The 14,169-nt window shown below is 48.2% G+C and overlaps 1 protein-coding gene across 2 annotated transcripts in view; it reads right to left on the minus strand.

Annotated features, from left to right (window-relative positions):
- LOC149340718 (ras-related protein Rab-27A-like) overlaps positions 1-14,169 on the minus strand; it is a 102,826-nt gene that overhangs the window by 64,889 nt on the left and 23,768 nt on the right. Inside the window, exon 1 of one of the 2 annotated variants that reach the window (XM_089549557.1) lies at positions 10,256-10,379. The exons of the other annotated variant lie outside the window; for it this stretch is intronic. The gene's annotated coding sequence lies outside the window, so the exon portion shown is untranslated. Of the gene's footprint in view, positions 1-10,255; positions 10,380-14,169 lie in introns of those variants that run through there. 2 annotated transcript variants of the gene reach the window in all.

Below are 14,169 nucleotides of genomic sequence, written 5' to 3' on the forward strand. Positions count from 1 at the left end.
ATCTCGAAACCACATGCACTGCGCCCAACTTTATCAAAGTGCTCTCACCATGTCATACTTGTTTGGCGCCACATTTAATCAGAAGTTTTTCTTTTTCTCTTTTCTCTTCCTGTGTGTGCGTTAACATTTTCTGTGTTACATTTTCTTTAAACATTTCTAGAGCTAATTTTTTTTTCTGCTCTTCCCTTCTTTTGTTTTGTTCCCCCCAAATTCATCTTTGCCTTCCCATTACGCGCTCGGGCTAGCTCAGTATTTTACCCGACTGACGCTGTTTTTTCACGGGAAGCTCACTGCGGGACACGGTTTTGGACCGCCTAGTATATTTATGGGATAAGGGGCGCCAGATTGTCTGGTAGAAAGGCCCGACAGCAGAGCAAAGCGACGAAATGAAGCAAAAATACACAGAGGGCACAGTCGCAAGTTGCCGTTGCAGCGGTTAACAAGTGTGTAGTAGAACTTTTTGACGGGTTAGTTGGTACATTGTCTTGAAAGAATGTCGTACGCCAAAAAAAGGACGAAACAGGAAGGAAAAACACAGAACAGGAAAGAGGCGCAACTTCCAACTTTAATAACAGGAAAGGAAACCAGGCGCTCTTTTATAGCCGCTGAGCTGCATGAGGGTGCGTGAACTAAAAAACAAATGCGGTGGTGACGAGTGATAACAACACAACACAGCACAAGTCATAGGGAGGTCGCTATTACAAAAGGCATGTTGATAACTCATGCGAGCGTGAATGATAGCACAGGTTGAACGATTATGAATAAGGATAAGAACTACCTCTAAGATATTAACAATCATGAAACCAATTGAAGGAAGCAGGCGGACTTTGCAAAGGGCATCTAAACGAAACCGTCCAAAAAAGCTAGTTCGTTTCTGGTGAGGAGAACAGAAGGCGTTCTAACGCAGTTGTCTTTTCTTTGATCAATATAAAAAGCCTCAATGACTTCTCTTTCGATTTTTTCTTTTTCCCTGGCTAGAAACCTGGTCTCTTGAAATTTCGCAAAACAATCTTTGCACCTGCTACAATGTAAAGCTAGATTGCTTCCCGTCTTGCTTTTCAACTCGACAGCACAAACTAGTCTTCAGATTCTTCGTATCGTCTCGAGTTACGGCAGTTGAGGATAATGGGCCGTGCGATAGAATCGGCGCATCCGTGCGACAGAGAAATTTGCGGGCTATGTAGCAATTTTTATTTAGCGATACAGGAATATCCATATTGTTACAACATTATTCAAGGAAATTTGTGGGCCTTCGCTTCTTTTGAGCTACGGTGAACTCCAAACCGATCGATGCGGGGGCGCAATCTGAATCCTCTAACGAAAGTTCAGATTTCTCCAATGCATATCAGCTTAGGAACAAAAAGAAAAAAAGAAGAAAGAAGAAAATGAGATGCTCTGCGTTACATCACAGCAAAAGTACCGAACCTATTCGGTTGCGGAATGCCTGCCAAATATATGTTTCCATGGTTACCGACGATACGCATCATTAGATAGCGCTTTCAGATCATCCAAGAACGAGCTGCAAGCCCCGCCATTTCGGTGGCTGTATGGTACTCTGGAGGCAAGGCGGCTATGCTCTTGCTCATACTAGGAAGGAAGGAAGGAAGGAAGGAAGGAAGGAAGGAAGGAAGGAAGGAAGGAAGGAAGGAAGGAAGGAAGGAAGGAAGGAAGGAAGGAAGGAAGGAAGGAAGGAAGGAAGGAAGGAAGGAAGGAAGGAAGGAAGGAAGGAAGGAAGGAAGGAAGGAAGGAAGGAAGGAAGGAAGGAAGGAAGGAAGGAAGGAAGGAAGGAAGGAAGGAAGGAAGGAAGGAAGGAAGGAAGGAAGGAAGGAAGGAAGGAAGGAAGGAAGGAAGGAAGGAAGGAAGGGGAAGGAAGGAAGGAAGGAAGGAAGGAAGGAAGGAAGGAAGAAAGATGTTTCCCCTAATCTTCTTTCACTGCACAGCGAAAAACAAATAACCAACCTCCAAGTTGAGAGTCACTCCAAAGCGACCCGCACAAATGTCTTCGTCGTGTGAAATAAAAAAAAAATACTCTGAGGATTGTCACCTTATACGTGGGAGAAGGAATAGCGATAGCTTCACCGCCCTCCCTGCACCCGTATGTCATGCATCTCTCCCTGTCTTATGAGTGCGACCTATACCACGTGACCAAAGAGCGAACACTGTCGACAGCTCACCTCTCCCAATTCTAATTTCCAACATGCAATAGGTGAATACGGCCAACGGAATCCGCCGATGAACACCTTGTATTACCGCCCAGCTGATCCACCCGATGGAACAAGCTAAAGCAGCGACCACGAACTTTATAAAAACTTTCCGCTGTGGGCCTGTGGCAGTCGACCCCATTTATCATGCGCTATGTGTGTAACGACGTCGCTTCGCAGCTCAGGCGTGTAAAGCGTATCTGGCTTTTTCTATCCGTGAAAAGTCATGAGTTTGCTGAGACTTCCCTAAAACGCCCACACATGCGACGCAAAAGTGGGAACATGGAGTGAGAGGTAAGTGTAATGGAGTGATAGTGTTATACGCGCAGATGAAGGTGGTAAATACATTTAAGTACAGCGGGTAGACACGTGACGTCACGTGCGCCATTTTGTCGTCCAGCGCGTAGCGCCAGCGCTGCAGGCAGGTGGCAGTAGCCCATTAGACACGCGCGCAGGTCTTTCGCCGTGCTTCGTGGATAGTGAGACCTGCAACGCGAAGACCTGCAACGCCGAGGGCTGAGCTTTATATTTGGCTCAGGCTGCTGCTACGTGTTTTGCCAACCGGTTGGAATCTCTGGAGGGAATCATGCCCAGATTCAGCATTCAAACCTAGTATATCTGGACCAGCTCTTCTAGTTTTCTCGGCTCCCAATACGCAGTGCATGGCTCTGAACACCAAACATTGCAGCGGGAATTTTGAACGTTTGGTGCACTCATCGATTTTTTAAAGCCTCAGAACTAATCGGTGGAAGAGCAGGAAGAATTTTATAAATCAGATTCTCCAGCGCGTAGGAAGAATATAGGCCATCAGTATACACATCTTTACGCACCATGTCACCGCACGCTTCAGTTTTCTGCCAATTACAAATGAAAATACTCCCATTGAGTTGCGCGGTGTTGGCTACTGGCGGACGGCAGATGGCGCTAGTTGGTGAGTAGTGTGCCTATTTATGCTCCCTATACAGGAACACTAATGTACATGAAAGGTGGGCATGTTTGTTTAGTTTACTATGCATTCCCATAAAAAGGAAAGCGTGTTGAGGACTGTTTCGGATGAAATCGAAAACAAGGAATGAACATTGGCAAGACATGTAATGCGGCAGAACTAACAGCCGGCGTTCTATCGCTGAGTAAAACCGCGCACCAAGGGAACAAAAATGGAATAAAAGGCTGCTGACAGTCTAATGAAGTGGCAAGGTGGGGTGAGGAAATAACGTGATCGCAGCCGGCGCAAAGTGGGAACTGTTGGAGGTCAATGGAGAGGTCCTTATCTTGCGGGTGACTCGACTGAGCTGGTGATGCTGATTACTACGACGACGACAGCGACGATGATGATGACGATAGGCGTCTTAGAGCGCTCAACTCGCCGTGTGAATAGCGCCGACTACAGTACGCACGCTGGTAGTGAATGCACTTGTATATGTAATGTAAACATGTCTCTTACACAAGTTACTTCCTAAACGACATCCCTGCGTACCATTTTCGGCTCTCAAGCGTTATCATTTTCCCTGAAGCGTTAGCAGAGTTTCGAACGGAATGTCACTCTCAACCGGTATCTATACGCATTCCAACGCTCTAAAACTCCATAATTATGCCTGAGGCCAAAGAACGCCCAGTGAGCCTACAACGAGGATATTTAATCAAGCTTAGCCCCATTAGACGATGTCGCAGCATCGACACAAAACGCCCTGACATAATGTCGACAAAAGCGAAAAAAAAAAGAGAGATTTAGGCAGACTTTTCTCAATAACGTGCGATACTAGATGCTACGCGTATACATTGCTTGTTCTCAGGATGACGGCGAATGTAAGAAGACAGCCACTATACGGGCAAAAGCCAATCGAAGCGTACGTATAAGCGTGCATATAAAGACCGGCCCTATAAGAAATACAAAACTGCGCAGTGTTTTTTCCTAACGCGATGATCGGGCTCGCCCTCTTTCTGTTATCTATCGCGCTCGTTGAACAAGTCAAACAGAGCGAAGCAAGAAAAACAACGTGCGCGTCAAAATTCACCGAAAATTCTCCAGCAAGCCCCGGGTGAACACCAGGCTCAGTTTGTTTGCCTTCGCAAGCACGGCAGGATAGCGGGGACAGCGGTGTCGACGCATAGTACAAACACTGAAATCAAAGGCGCCGTTCTCCAACGCTGCGTCGAAACAAGCACCCACACACGCACACCATCGCCTGCAATCACCGCCGGGTAGCACGGGAGCCCGTTCTTCGTCGTTGGGCTCTTGTCAACTGACACTATTTCTGTACACCGCGGGACAAAGCCAACGTTCGCCCAACATTCCACTGAAAGTGGTAATAATGAAAAAGGAAGCAAGGGAACGTTACTTAAGACTTTTTTTTTTTTCCTGGGTGACGAGGGTAGAAAGAAAATAATGAATGATCTTAAGCTTGACCAAGTTAGGGCCACTTATAGCGTGGCGGATAATTAGTTGTGCGGGTTGGGAAAAATCTTACGCGAAGGCTCTTCGCCTGCTGCTTCTTCGGTTTGCTAGAAGTATCTGTAATACTATGAAGGGTGGCCCTATTTGATGTGCAAACATTCTTCTCACCGTGTGAAAGTGTGTAGGAGGTAAACACGAATGTGCCGACTATACTCACACCGGAAGAGCCTCAGCAGTCAGCACTCGTCCGGAATAAAGAAGAACACATAGTACGTCATGAAAAAAAAAGGTTCTTTAACTGAAAAAAGAAGTGGTTAACTTATTGATTATCTAAGCGAGATCTTGAGGCTGCGCCGAGATGCTTGTAACGGAAACCGAAGAGTGTATAAATATATATGGCCGTATTAATTTCGACCACGTGTATATATGTAATGTGCCCTGATGCCATGGAACGTCGCCACTCTCGCATTTCAGCGCCAACAGACTTTCATGTTCATCTGATAGAAAAAAAAAAAGTTTTTTTTTTCTTTTAAACGGAAGTTAGGAACTTCCACATTTCGTTGCCGCTGAACTGCCTATCGCGCTGTTTCAGCGCCGTCTTTGCTTCAAGAATAAGCGGTAGTCCGACGGCCTCGAAGGCTGAAAAAACGATCCGGCCGGGTCAATTCTCTACAGCTACTTATTCCAGAAGACGCTGCCAACAGAAAGTATTCGCTTTTCCACGTAGACAGAAAAGGGAACGGTTCAAAATAAGTGCAATGCGAAGCGCGCATCAGTCAGCACGTATATATATATAATAAGCTGGGGAAGTCACATTGAAAAACTTAACAGATTTATTCAACGTTTCGACCAGGGACTGGTCTTTTTCAAGAGTGGTCTTGAAAAAGACCAGTCCCTGGTCGAAACGTTGAATAAATCTGTTAAGTTTTTCAATGTGACTTCCCCAACTTATTATATTTTTAATCAGTTGCCTTGAAGATTTTGTTATCTCTTATATATATATATATATATATATATATATATATATATATTTTTTTTTTACTTTCCAGGCACATCCACCTGAGGTCCCGCGATGCTCGACCTAAAGAGAGCTGACAGCGGCGTTTTCTTGAGGCGCCGGTCACAAAGCGGGCCAGAAAGTTCCAGCGAGGCGTAAGAAGCAAACGAGATCTCCTTTCGTTGTAGGAGCTGAGGAACGGTATGCTCCACTTATGCGTTTCTCGCAGAAGCGTTCAAAGGGAGGATGATTACCTCAACCCGAGCATCTCTTGAGCCGTCAAAAAAGCTAAAATCGAGGGTCTCGGCTGTTAAGCCTGCACTGTAGTTGAATTTCTTAAGAAATTATCTGCCAATGCTGAATGCAAGCACATCGAAGGAAGAAACCTCTGAGCTTGCCACCCTGTTTACCGTTAGGTGCTTCTCCCTATATGTCCTGCACCTTCACTCTTCTTTTTCAAGTGCTTTGCTTCATTCGATCACGGCGGTAGGCTCCACTCCAAGAACCATTATTTATTTGTTTATTTATTTTAAATATTTCCGGTCTCAATCTTACACAGACGAACCTGGTCTGGTGACTTCTCTGTCAGTCTGGTGACGTGACCTCCCTCCAGCCAATGGGCATTATTCGGGCTGGTGACGTCACGTCCCTCGAGCCGCTGTCGTGACGTCACTTATGACATCACTGCCCGCCAGCCAATCAGGATTATTCTGGACAACGCCGGACGGCGGCAGGGTTTTGTTGCGGTGAGGGTCCTGTGCTATCGCGTAAAAGGGCCAACAATCTCGCTTAGAAGCCGCATCTTGTACGACTGTGACACAGGGGGTCAGTGACGATTTATCGAAGTAAAACCGATTTTAGTGATATGGATCCCATCAGTTAAATCAGTAAAGCTGGCCCTTTAACTGATTGCGCATGACGTACGAATTTGCTGCAGTACCTATAAAAATTGGCAGTGGTTTAGCTCTGGTTAAACCTGGAGGATTGTACAACGAGGAGAGAAAGAGAGGCGATGGAGAGCGCGCGGAAGCGGCGGCGGCCCCGGCACGCTAGCTATGCGCCGCTACTGCGCACGCGCAACTGGCGAGCGGGGCGGCGCTCCAGCTGTGCTGCGTGTGACGTCACTCCTCCTCGCGCATGCGCAGTATGGCCTTGCCTCCGCTCCGCGAAATGGCTCGGCGACTCGCGTAATGTTGCTTTCGCAAGAATAGGTAAAACTCCGCTGCTAATAAACAGTCGACATTTTGACCGCGACGCATCATCTTTCTCGCCCGTGTGTTCTTACCCAATCAAATCAAATCATATCAAAATTTTATTCGTCTGTATGCGTACACATTCGTAAATTCTGATCTTCCTAAGCACATTTTGCTTGTTGGTCTTGGTCTTGTGCATAAGTACAGCGCACTTTTTTCCTTCAGCTATATTCGAAGGGCAGATATATGTGGGACGGAAGGATGAATATCTGGCCTCCTACTCTCCACTCAGGAAGGGGAAGAGATGAATACGCCGCTGTACCAACTGCCTACTACTGCTGCTTTTAAAGGGCGGGCTCTTGTCCCTGCCAACTGCTTCTCGTCATAGTGGCAGCAACAACGAAGGCCGCCAAAGCTGCGTTTTCACTCGGAGACAGCGGAAATTAATTATGCGCCTGACGAACATCTTACTCCGTGTTAAGATCGAACAAAATACTTGACCAAGAGGCCCTAAGAATGAGAGATGAAGGAGAGAACACCGCATGACGACAGGTATCTGATTTATCGGTGCTTCGCAAGGAAGACCGTGCGGCAAGACGGGAATCCTTCCAATGAATAAATAAATAAATAGGGGACCGAGACTCCACAACGGACAGAGATTACAAGGCGCCGATCCGACGGATGCCTTTGTTCATTAGGCGGCACCGACACCGAAGGCCGGAAAATTCCATCACGTATCAAAAAAGAGATGAGGAAACAGAGACGAATTTCCTCTGTCCAGACCCTGCTCGAAGTGTCACCACATCGACCGAAGACGGAGACAAATCAAGCCAGAGTCTTCGGAGGCAGCTGAAAAAACAAGCCCATTCGTCCTCTCTGCCGGGATCCCGGCCAGCAACAGGCGAAACGGATTCTTTATCCCCCCTCGCGTACCCGTGAGAAGAAAAGGGACGAATAAAAAAATAAAGAAAACACCGGAGCTGCAAACACTAGGAAGAAGCCCGAGACAAAACACAGCCGGCAGAGTCGGTCGGGTAAACAGACAGCTATAGCACCATTGTTAAACCGGCGCTTACATTTTTCAACGCTCTTCCTCCCTGTATCGATTCATTTCAACTCTGTTGCGAGCGGCTGTCGTTCCACTATGTTGTTAGGCTGGTGAGACTGTTCTAACGCGATCGCGGCGCCGTGTGAACAGCTAGTAACTTCTCGCTTTCCCCCTCTGGCCTTCCCCCCCACTGCACCGGTGATGGTGAATTTTAATGGAGCAAGGATATCTTTGGTAAAATAGCGACACGGCGCAAGGTACTGTTTGGTCTACACACGGCGCGGTCGAAGACCCATTTACGTTGCCTCGGAAACCTGTTTCGGCATTTCTCTTTCAGCGCTTTTGTTCTTATTCGCGTCCGCTTCGTATTTCACGGCGACGTACTTTTTTGTTTCTTTGTTTTCTTCGCGTGCTCTCCAGTTAAAGCCGAGTGTTTCGCACCAAACAATATCGGCACACCGTCTACACAAAGGAACAAATGAAGCGAGGACATAAAAGGGTTGTCTGGATACAAGCGATTCATCTATTGGAGCTATGTGAAGAGGAACTAGGTGTGAACCAAGTGGATGGACGTAGGTTACAAACATGGACAGCCACGTATTGGCTAAGCTTAAATTAAGTTAAAGAAAGGAAATGGGCGTCATACGATGAGCAGTGTATCAATGTTATCGGTGCCCTCAGCGACAGCGGGGTTCGACATTGTTGTGATTTAAAAACGGGATTTTGTAGCGCAACACTTCAATATACGGACACAAAAGGAGGCGGGACAGGTGGTAACTAGTAACTATTTGCTACAGAATCACGTTTTTCAATCATGAGCCAAATAGGCCCCAAACAAACGCCGCTGACATTGTAGAGATCGGGACGCCTTTCCCGGTTTTCAACGAGTCTCTCAACCCGGCTACGACATGCACGGACGGACCTCGCAGAGAACCGCAACTTTTCCCACCCATTACAAAATTTTTTTAGACAGTTTATAGACTTCTGCCTATAAAGTCTATAGACTCTCCATAGACGAATCCTAGAGAAAAGTTTATAGGCAATACAAATGCTATGGCAGTCTATAGATTTATGGCCACACACTTTTATTAGATTTTTGTCTATAGACTATGAATAGACAAAAAGAAATTACTATAGGAAGGCAACAGAGCCTTTAAGAAGTCTATAGAGTGTCTATAGACCGTTCTATAAGGATGGTGCGCTCCAGACACCCGCTACGTGCCTGCCGGCTGAAGGGAGAGCGCAAGAATTATGCCTCCCGTGTCAACCATTGCCGATTCCGCCAGACCTGCGCTTTCTCGAGTCTAGACAAACAGCCCATCCGTGCCGCTCTCGAGACCTTCTCAGGATCACTCTGCTTCCTGTGAACTCCAGTGTTGGTATTGTGGTGCCACGTTCGCCGCCAACGGCCGAGTTAGGCCCTTTGAGGGCAGCCGTGCCGATGTTTTGTTACCGTTTTATATGTGAACTAAAGTTCATAAACACTCTCTCTAAATGGGCTACGACCTATAGAGGTCGTGCCAAAAATCCCTTCTGTTCCTGAACTAAACCGAGATGGTTTGAGAAAACCGGCTGTCCTCAAGTCTCGAAGAGCGCACGGAAGGCCCAGCTCCCTGCAACTCCGGTCCAAAAACCACCGCACGGGCACTACAACATCCAGTCGCAGCCTTTGGGCCACACGCTATCTCACTGTAAGACGTGCAGCAGCGCAGTATATGAACCAATCTTAGGCTGATAATTCGCGCGTTTCATCTGTTCGCCAGTCTTATGTGATTAACACTCCGCCCCTCGTACCGCTGTCTATTGTGACTGGCCACCAAGGTAGAGCCGCCAGCTAATTACATCTCTTTATTCAGAGCTCAATGCTGAGTTGCGCGGCTCCTGAATTAACCAGACTAGTTATAACCTTCGCAGCGGTGTGCGCATATAGTGCACGGAAAGTCACTAATTATACTAGCTCACTCTTCTCAAGTAAGAATGATTGCCAGTCTACGGATTGCCTGAGCAGAGCATTCTGCAACGACTGTCACAGAAGCCATCGCAAATAGTCAGCTTTCGTCATCGGTTGGAAGAAGAGCTTCGGATACAGCAGTATAAAGCCGAATAAGCATGTTGTTCAGCTCGGCGCGCGACCGGCGAGGCACCCACGTGCCCTGAATTGCCTTTGTTGTTTAGACCGGCATAGTATGAGGCCTGAAGATGAACTATAAGCGCTTGTAACTTTGCTTTAACTGTTCGCCAAAATATATCCCCTCTTTCACACGAGGCCTACCTCATGGGGAAAAAAGAACAATCGAACCGACTCCGCTCGTGACACAAACTTCCAAAATTTTCTCCCGCCTCCAGTGGGAAGAAGCATGGTAGTGAAAGTTGTATGCGCTCTCATACAGCTATCATTAAAGTCCCAAAGCCAGCGCTCACCCACAAAAGCTGCAGACGGGATCCACAGATCCTACTCTTTTCCCGTCCCGGTTCCCATTCCCTCGTTATGCTGATTCCACAAAGCGGCCAGCGGACAGGCTCATCTGCAATGCAGAGAAGCGCCCGTCAACGACCCGCTCCGGCCTCCATCCACTGTGGCGCGGCAGCTCGGCGGGCGGAAAAACAGAGCGCGCACCAGAGAACATGACGCCCCGACACGAGCGTGCCGCATCGTCCACAGCACGCGCGCAAGTGGTCAATGCGACGACCGTCCAGGGCAAACACCGCGAGCGTCTCTGAGAGCTTCGTTCACTGGAACGTGCTTCGGCGCGACCATCGCTCCCCGCGTCTCTGATTGTGCACACAGGACCTGACAATGGCCGACCACATCGTCCGTCTACATTTACACACGCAAGCAAACGCACGAACGCGGGCACGCACACGCACTCACGCACGCACGCACGCACGCTCGCTCGCTCACACTGCCAGGCATAAAGAGGGGTTGATCACATATCAGAACTGACGTTCCCCTGGGAGCAGTGATGAAGCTATACTGATGAAAACTGTACAGCTGTCGTCTTTGTTGAAGAAGAAAAATTTGCCCCACCGCTTGTGGTGATCAAGCACAGGACAATTAGCGGACTGTCGCGCGGCCATCCTGCCGACAGAGCTACCCAGATAGGCTAACGCATGTGGGGGCTGTAGTGAGAACTGTACGATAATTCGAAGCGGAGTGATACTAGCTCATTATGGTTAGGGCAGGGCAGTTTTTGTCGAAAGTATACGAGCCGCCTGCTCGCTGTACTTTGTGACGTAGTGGTGGAGCTCATGTAACGCTTTATAAACATGCATGATGCCTGCGTCGCATTCATCTGAGGAGGACTGCTGTGTCCACCTTTTACTGCGGTGGCTTTCTGTCCCATCTCAGCGCCCTCTTGCACACGTGCGGCGTAGGCCACTGAACACGACACGACCCGTTCATCACGGCCGTCGTGAACACGCACTTAATGTACAGGCCCCTTTGCTGCGAGAATCTTCGTGCACGATAAGAGGTAATAAATGCTTCTGGTGCCCAACCCTGGAAAAGAAAGTCGCGGCGGTTTCTCGGTATTTCGCTTGGATTTAAATTTTCCGAATTTTAGTCACGAAACAAAATCGAGAAAGCCTCAATTCACGAAAATGAAAAAAGCTCGCCCTGAAAAGAAGTGGTGGCTCAAGTCATGTAAATATAGTCTCCCTCGTTTCGTCTTCAAACAAAAAGAAACGAAAGACGTCGAAAGTCACGCAGCATAAGCATGCGCAAGTGCAAAGGCGCCGACAAGTTTTATCTCTAACACTCCCTTTTGAGCAAGTGACCGAGTGTTTTCCCGTACTCCGTATACCCGGAAGTAAGGAAAGGACGTAAAATACAGCGCCTTGCTTGACGCCGACGATAACGGCGGTCCTCCTCGACGGCTATGCACTTCGATCTCCCGAGCCAACGTCGAAGCGAACGCGATGCAGGCACAGTATATAAGAGTGCGAAAATCGCGAGTGCAAGATTCTGGAACTTGACTCGCTGAACCATTTCTAGAACCAACTCCACGCCTGCGCACCATATGCCACCACTGCGCGTGCAACCACTTCATTATGCAGTCAAATCAGCAGAGAACAAAAAAGGCCGCAAAGCAAACCTAACTAAACAGGTAAAAGAACGGACTCCAGGGTTCTTTCATTCCACGAAGAGACCATAGCTGGCGCGCTCTGTAGTCACGCACGTGTGCTTGGGAGCTGCAGTTGCCATCTCGTTGCTGTCACGCATTATATATACTTTCTCTCTCTCTCTCTCTTTCACATTACTCACGCTCTCTCTTTCAGCTTCTTAGAAATATTGAAATTACAACAAACGTGCACGCATCTCATTTTTTTCTCTCCTCTTTCTTTTTGTCTGTCGTTTCAGTGAGGGGACTGTAATAAACGTAGAGCCCGCTCGCCACTCCCTGGCGAAAACCGCGGCGGTCGCCCTTCCTTACTCTGCGCCTGCCGGGCTCTATAGCCAGGGGCCAAGACCCCGGAGGCTCGATTTAATGGCCTCGCCTGCCACCGACAGGGCCCGCTTACCCACAGCGAGAGAACGAACGCCAACTGGCGGCTACGCAAGCTGCTTAGCGCGCCTGCGTGCATGGGAGCCCTGGGAGGATAGTTAACTTTGCTATCTGTTTTTTATTATTATTCTACGCGGATGCATACGTATGTGTGTGCGTGTGTTTCGTGTGCGCGTGCAATGACACGCAGAAATAAACGAGGTGAGAATGCGACTTCGGACTCTTTATCTCCCTACAGAGCGAGCCAGCGGCTGCACATAAACTGTCGCTTCAGATGCAAACACTTTGGCGCAGTCAACAGGATGGAGGTGCAAATGCGAATATTAGTGCGAAAACACTATTCCGATGGGTAAACCCCAAGCAAGATCTTGCCATGTTTGTGGGTTTGTGCCAAGAGCATAGCATAAATATATAAATAAATAAACAATATGTCCAAATGTGTGACAACGTTGCGGCAGAAACGTGGCTCTTCAGTGGCGTTGGCGGCGTTGCAGACTCCGTTGATTTTTGAGGAAATGAAAGGCGCATAACTGACTCCCTGGGTCAGAGGACACCTCAGTCGCACTTTGAGCTACATGGCGGTGGTGTGCAGCAAAAAACCGCGGTTTCGCACAATATTTCCTGCTTAGCAATGCTAAACCACCGACCATTTTCTGGCCTAGACGAGGCTTAGAAAAAAAGCCTATATAGCGTAAGGAAGGCGCGTAAAGCTGACAGCAGTCAAACAAAAACAGGATATTGGGGAGAAAAAGACAAATTTTATGCGTACAGAACAGGCGAAGGAAGAGGCGTGCCAGCCTTATGCAGTATTTTTATTTTTTTTTTTACTAGTGCGGGATATGGGATACCTTACAAAGATGGGCTGCCGCGCAGCAGTTGGCGTGAAGTTACATTGAAAAACCCCACCCAGAGAAGCAGGACTCGGGAAGGCACAAACACAGCACCGGTTCGCGTCGTCTTCGACTCACTCCTGTCGCCTTGCGCAGCATATATTCAAATAAGCGACAGGGAAGAGGAGAGCGACATCGATATGCGACATGTGGACATGCGTATCAACGCTATGCAAACGACGGTATGCCTGCCTGAAGCCGTCGGGAATCCTCTCAAGGCCCGCGCAGATTCTTCTAGCCGGGTTGCCGACTCCGCGCCGGAGGCTGAATCGATACCGCGGGGCAAATTCAGCGCTCTCAGCAAGCGGAACTCGGGCGATGTCAGTGGTGTATGTATGCAAAGACGTATACAGACAGCACTCATCGAAAGGGCTTACGCACACGGCGGCTCAGTGAAGATGCATGCGTTGTTTCTTCGGGGGCGGCGCGAAGCCTGTAGCGATTTTGTGCTAGTCCGCCCTTGACTGTTTGTCGCCGCACGGTTCCTGCGAATGCACTGCACGAACGCTGTCTACCACCTCTGAAGATCACCGGACGGCTGCAATTGCAAAGCCTGCCCGGGAGACGTGAAGCCCTACAGGTCGGCCCAGGGAGATCACGCGCCCCAGTCGGCTTCACAGGACTATAGTGAATTTGAACCCTCTCTTAGGGATATGACAGTCTGTAAAAAAGCGCAACCCTCCTCACTGTGGTTGTATAACGGCACAAGCACTTCAGCGTAATATTGTTTACGGCAGATGGAGTGAGAAATATTTTGGATGCACACAGTCAGTTGGCGATGTTTGCGGCGCACAAGAAACTAGATAAAAATACATAAACCATAACACAAGAAACTAGATCAAAAATAAGTGAACCATAATAAAAAACTATAAATGCAATTCTTCACACCCTACAGGCGTGTTTTGGGATAGAATTGTGCAGGCCTCACTTGAGAAGCGAA

Source organism: Amblyomma mixtum, chromosome 6 (genome assembly GCF_055824585.1).
Source record: "Amblyomma mixtum isolate Tamu chromosome 6, ASM5582458v1, whole genome shotgun sequence".
Lineage (NCBI taxonomy): Eukaryota > Metazoa > Arthropoda > Arachnida > Ixodida > Ixodidae > Amblyomma > Amblyomma mixtum.